The sequence below is a fragment of the Triticum aestivum genome, chromosome 5B (assembly GCF_018294505.1).
Source record: "Triticum aestivum cultivar Chinese Spring chromosome 5B, IWGSC CS RefSeq v2.1, whole genome shotgun sequence".
Classification (NCBI taxonomy): Eukaryota; Viridiplantae; Streptophyta; class Magnoliopsida; order Poales; family Poaceae; genus Triticum; species Triticum aestivum.
In genome coordinates this window covers 54,406,990-54,413,157 of record NC_057807.1, presented here as the reverse complement: position 1 = coordinate 54,413,157, position 6,168 = coordinate 54,406,990, and the positions used below count along the sequence as shown (strand labels likewise).

The 6,168-nt window shown below is 41.0% G+C and overlaps 1 long non-coding RNA gene across 1 annotated transcript; it reads right to left on the bottom strand.

Moving 5' to 3' along the window:
• Nucleotides 1-1,060: 1,060 nt before the first annotated feature.
• LOC123115648 (uncharacterized) lies at nt 1,061-1,993 on the bottom strand. Its single transcript, XR_006456686.1, has 3 exons — nt 1,796-1,993; nt 1,628-1,689; nt 1,061-1,318 (listed from the first exon to the last, which is right to left on the bottom strand). It is a non-coding gene; the product is annotated as an uncharacterized lncRNA (long non-coding RNA).
• Between the last annotated feature and the right edge of the window lie 4,175 nt (nt 1,994-6,168).

Here is a 6,168-nt window from a genome sequence, read left to right as displayed (position 1 = left end):
TCTATTCAAGAGTTCGTACTAAAATAACACAAAGCTATTTTTTCCGTTCGATCTATCCTAGAGTTCATACTAGAATGACACCAAAGCAAATTCATATCCATAATACTCAATCCACACAAAGAACTATAAAGAGACCCCAAATTTTCCGTCGGAGAAAAACGTGCATCAACCCCTATGCATAGATTACCCCAATATCACCGCGGGAATCCGCGAGTTGAATGCCATAACACATATCAAGTGAATCAATAAGATACCTCATAGTCACCTCAAGTATTCATATTGCAAGACATATATCATGTGTTCTCATTTCTGAATATTCAATCCGATAAGACAAAACTTTGAAGGGTAAAGATTCAATTCATCATAACAAGAGTATAGAGGGGAGAAACATCATATGATCCGACTATATTAACAAAGCCCATGATATAGATCATGAGAGAGAGAGAGATCAAACACATAGCTACTAGTACAAAACCTAAGCCCCGAGGGTGGACTACTCCCTCCTCATCGTCACTACAAGAAATATGTCAACTTGTGACCACCACTATTGGTCACTGAAAGGTCATAGTTTTTCATTTGCGAGCTTTTTGTGACCAAAAACAGAAGGTCAAAAGCTGGCGGTCGTAAACTGACTATAGCGACCTTCTTTGCGATGTGTAAAAGGTCGTTGGTTCCACGACCAAATTTTTGGTCACAAGCAACATCCCCAGACCACGTAGGCATCCAGCATGGCAAGCTGACGTGGATAGGAATCAGACCGGTCCGATTTAGTGTTTTACATGGGCTGAGCCCAACAATTTAGCCCATTTATTGTTTTTTTTCCTTTCAAGTTTGGTCAGCTACATGGGCCAAGCCCAACAGACTTTTATTTTTTGGGCAACAGAATTTTACACTGCACTTTTTTTTGGCCTCGGCGTTTTTCCAGCCCATTTGTCAGTTTTCTTTTATTTCTTTTCCATTTTAAAGTAGGTACCACTAGTCAAATGGGAACCAATTACCACAAGTCAGTTCTATATTTCTGCAATTAGATAATGTGATTCAAAAAGAGCCAATAAGGCATAATATTTCATACAACAGCCAAGCAAAGTACATTACAATCATGTACACCCAAAACTGAGATTACATTACAACAGCCAAGCAAAGTACATAGTACAAATCTAGTATTTAGCTATAAAATAAAACTAAATACACACATAACTAGCTTCACACATAACTATCTCCAGTGAGCTAAAAACGCATTGCTGGGTGTGGTTTTTCTTCGGGATTCTTCTTCCTAGAGCTCCTGTACACCCAACTTTTGAAGAATGAAGGCCAGCATCTGCAAATAATAAATTATGAAAAGTTAGAAACATAATCAAGTGAATCCGTGAATATAAAATTCTCATAACGATGAAAATTTGCTGCAGTACTTTAGATTTAACAGGAAACCATGCATATAACATTCTCATAACAGCGAAAACTGAGATATATTTTGCAAATGATCAAGTACCATCATAGAGCAAGTTAACACAACAGATGGACAGTACAAGCTATTAGTGATTTTCTACTTTAGAACAGGGCACATGCATCAAGTTTTATAGTCAGGAACAAAGAAGAAGTGCTGGAAGAGGCCAAAGAGATGACATACCCTGGGGCGGCCGAAGATGGTGAAATGATGATCTACTTGTTCTTAGACAGCTCAATGAGCACCTGATATAAAAAAACAGGTTGAATTAATCATAAGCATGCTGAATTAATCAACATTCCTAGCTGAAACACCACACTATGAATGATTGTTCAAGTATAGTATATGCACCTGAATGTAATCAGGTCCATATGTTGCCAGACAGAGATGGCATCTGTATATACCTAGAATCAATCACAAGGTATAGGGAGAGAATTAAACACATATATTCTTACTAGTACTACTAGGTTGCTAGCTAGCTGCATGTATCCATCTAGTAAGCAGCCACAAGTCAGAACACACATCTGATGCCACCATCTTATCTTACACTTCAGGAACTAGTACAACATGATAGGATGACTTGTGATGCTACCATCTTATCTTAGAAGAAGAAAAACAATGATACATCTAGCAAGAATGGATTGAAAACCAGCTAGTTGCCGATCCATGATTTTATAGTACGGTGCAAGATAGCTATCATCACTGAACAATTCAAGATTGAAGAATTCAAAACATGTGAATTGCAGTAAATTGTAGCTTGGAAACAGAAATTAAACATCAGTCTGAGCCACTTTCTTGTATGGGACAGAGTTGTACAAAGGCAAAGAAAACAAAAATATCGCTCACCCACAGCTTGTAGGACTCTGGACTCTGAGTCAAGCACCAAATGAACACATCAGTGGCCTCCTTGTCAAGCTCTGCATTATCTGAACATAATACACAGGTAAGCTAACTGGAATTTACAAAACAAAATTAAACCGGCTCTGTATTGCAGAATGAACACATTTCCACTCACTTTCTTGAATTGCCTTCACAGCCAACGGCAAAAGCTGTTGCGATGCTGGCTAAACAGCATTAGAGCCAAGAGTACCAACAAGAGCCAGCTCCTTTATTGTTGGGTTGGCTGCTTCAAACCTTTATGTATCCTAAATAATTCAATGCAGAGGTATTAGAATATTTTCTCATATTAAACAGACCGCAGAAACGATACAAAATAGTATGGAACTGAGTTGAATTAGAGGACTACTATGCGGCAGTGGAGCTTCAAGAAAAATATTTAGGGGCCAAAACTAAGAGGAAAACACCAATTATTCACATTGAAGATTGAACGCATATGCCATTCTGGCATATCCTTGAAGGAACAATTCTCCTAACAGGAACACAAGAGAGGGCTGTTGATTTTGATGAAAACTAAATCAGAGCACTACTAATGTAATTCTGTTAACAGATACTCAAACATTACTGGAACAAGATTTGCAGAACATCTAGTTTTCCACTACAGAAACGTCTCTATTTGCCCCTAAACTAAACCAAGATAGTATGTATTGCGGCTACAACCAACCTACAACTACTGTAGACAGTGAAGCATACCAGACCACAAGAACATGGAACGGTCCCTGTGTACATCTAATATAATCTCTCTTTTTCACGATATTAATCTAACCAATCTCAAGATTGCAGAGTAGAACAACCGCACATACCAATCAATGTAAGCCCTTGCTCACCACAATGGTGTAGGCACCATCGTCGGCCGGCACGGACTCCTCCTTGTACATCACGTCCCACCCCAACACCTTCACGTCCAAGGTCAGCATCGTGTCGCCCTGAATTGAGTTGTCACAACCAAATTAAGTCAGTCAGTCACCCAGCTCTGCAGTTCCGAATGAAATTTTCTGAAGGAACGGACTCAGATTTCTGCTGTTTGTACCTCGGTGGGCTTGATCTCGATAGTCCTGGAAGAGGTCGACCTGGAACCTGCTTCATGGCGGTGCGAAGGTTGTTCTTGGCGGGGCCGAGGGAGCCGCGGAGGTCCGTCACCTGCAGCAGCAACGCGACACCGCCGGGGCGGTGGCGGCCAAGCTCTTCCACTCCCGGCGCCGCCGGAGCGTGCGGCAGAGCATCTCAAAGTCGGCGCCCGCCTTGAAGTCGCGCGCACGGAAGAACTTGAGGAGGACGACGTTTGTCGCCTCGTCGCCCTTGCTCGGCAGCAGTGGCACGCCCCACAGCGCCACATCCTTGTCGATGACGACCACCGCCGCCGGCCCCGCCTTCTCACCCTCGTTGGAGGTATCCTCCTTCTACACGACCGCCTCTGCCTCGCCGCCATCGCGCCCTAACTCCCGGGCCTGTCAAAAAAACTGCGGTGAAATTAAAATCATATCAATGCGGCGAACAGGAGGTGAGGCGAACGGCGCGACGGACCGAGCAAGGCGGGGACGGCGTCACGCGCGCGCGTGCTCTGATGCGGGGGTGGCGGCGGCGTTCGCCCAATCGATCTCCGCTCCGTCCGTGTCTCTCTCCCCGCGAGAGAAGCGGCGGACAAATCGTGAATCGGAGGAGAGGGGTGCGTGGGTCGCTTACGAGGGTGAGGGTGCTCTTGCCGGAGTAGGGTGGCCGGGAGAGTGAGGGCGGTGGCGGAGGTGGGTGACGGGGACGAGGGGGATCTGCATCGGGGGAGAAGGGGGAGGGAGAGAAAGAAAGAAAGGAGGCGGGGGGTAGATGGAAAACGGGGGAGCTAGGTTTTCGCCTCAGGTGGGGTTGGTGGGGAGGCGAGGGGTCAGGGCTGTCGTTGGATCCGAAAGGATCCAACGGTGTTTCGTGCATGATCCGTGTGTTTGGTCCATGGACCAATCAAAACGCAATACAACATTATGACCAATTAAATTGGTCGTGATAGATTTAAAAATAAGATGTTAAAATCATGTAAGCTATTTTATGATCACACAAATTCAAAAAAATAAAAAACCTTCTCATTGTGACACCAATTGTGAACTAGCTTTCAGGAAAATAACAAACATGGAATGGCAAACAACGTTGCCTAAGAAAGTTTTCATTTTCTTTTCACGAAAATATCATTTTTAATTTTTTGAGTGCCCAAAATGAGTTTTTTTGTGAAGAACCTACCAAATAATTGTTGCAAAATTGAACCAAATCAATTTTCTAAAATACTAGGCCATATTTAATGCATAATTGACCAAATGGTTGGGTGTCAAAAGCTTTTATCCACCTCTCGTGAAAAAGGCAAATTTCTGCCGATTCAGGTGGAAGCGGGTCAAATTTGAACTGCCGCTGCCTCATAGTTTGCTATTTTGTTTTTCAAAAAATCATTTTTAGGTACAAAAGTATCTATTTAATCATAGAAACAGCAAAAGTTTTCCAAGATTCAACTACTAGCTAGGAACAGCCATGTGTGCCGTTTTGACCGCATTTTCAAACGGGCATAGAAAATTCAAAGAAAATCAAAAAATTAGAAAACCTGCGCATTCTGTCATTATATATGACCAAGTTGACAGTAAAAATAATAAACTTGTAATACGGAAATTGTTTTAAAAAAGTGTTCTCGGAAATGGGCTATCATGCGTGAAGATTCATGGCTTTCAAGCCAAATGATCAATCTTATGGCCACATTCATGGCATAGTTTGTTCAAATGATCTCATATTGTGCACAAGGGTGCATTTTGGAATTCCAAACAATGTTGATTTGGGGAGTTTTCACTTTCATTGCACAAAAGAGCCATTTTCCATTTTTCGAGTGCCCCAAATGATTTTTTTGTGAAGAACCTACCAAATAATTATTGCAAAATTGCATCAAATCATTTTTATAAAATACTAGGTCATATTTAATGCACAATTGACCAAATGGTTGGGTGTAAAAAGTTTTGATCCACCTCTGGTGAAAAAGACAAATTTCTGCCGATTCAGTTGGAAGTGGGTAAAATTTGAACTACAGCTACCTCATAGTTTGCTCTTTATTTTTTCAAAAAATCATTTCTAGGTACATAAGTATTTATTTAATCAGAGAAACACCAAAAAATTCCAAGATTCAACCACTAGCTAGGAACGGTCATTCCCGCCATTTTGACCGCATTTTGAAACGGGCATAAAAAATTCAAAAAAAAATCAAAAAATTTGAAAACCTTCGCATTATGTCATTATATGTGGCCAAGTTCCCAGAAAAAATAATAAACTTGTAATACGGCAATTATTTTAAAAAAGTGTTCTTAGAAATGAGCTATCATGCGTGAAGATTCATGGCTTTCAAGCCAAATGATCAATCTTATGGCCACGTTCATGGCATAGTTTGTTCAAATGATTCATATGGTGCACAAGGGTGCATCTTGGAATTCCAAACAATGTTTCCTATGGGAGTTTTCATTTTCTTTTCACAGAAAATACATTTTCCATTTTTCGAGTGCTCGAAATGAGTTTTTTTTGTGAAGGACCTACCATATATTTGTTGCAAAATTGGACTTAATCAATTTTATAAAATACTAGATCATATTTAATGCACAATTAACAAAATGGTTGGGTGTCAAAAGTTTTGATCCACCTCTGGTGAAAAAGACAAATTCCCGCCGATTTAGTAGGAAGCGGGTCAAATTTGAACTGCAGCTACCTCATAGTTTGCTCTTTATTTTTTCCAAAAATCATTTCTAGGTACATAAGTATCTATTTAATCAGAGAAACACCAAAAAAATCCAAAATTCAACCACTAGCTAGGAACG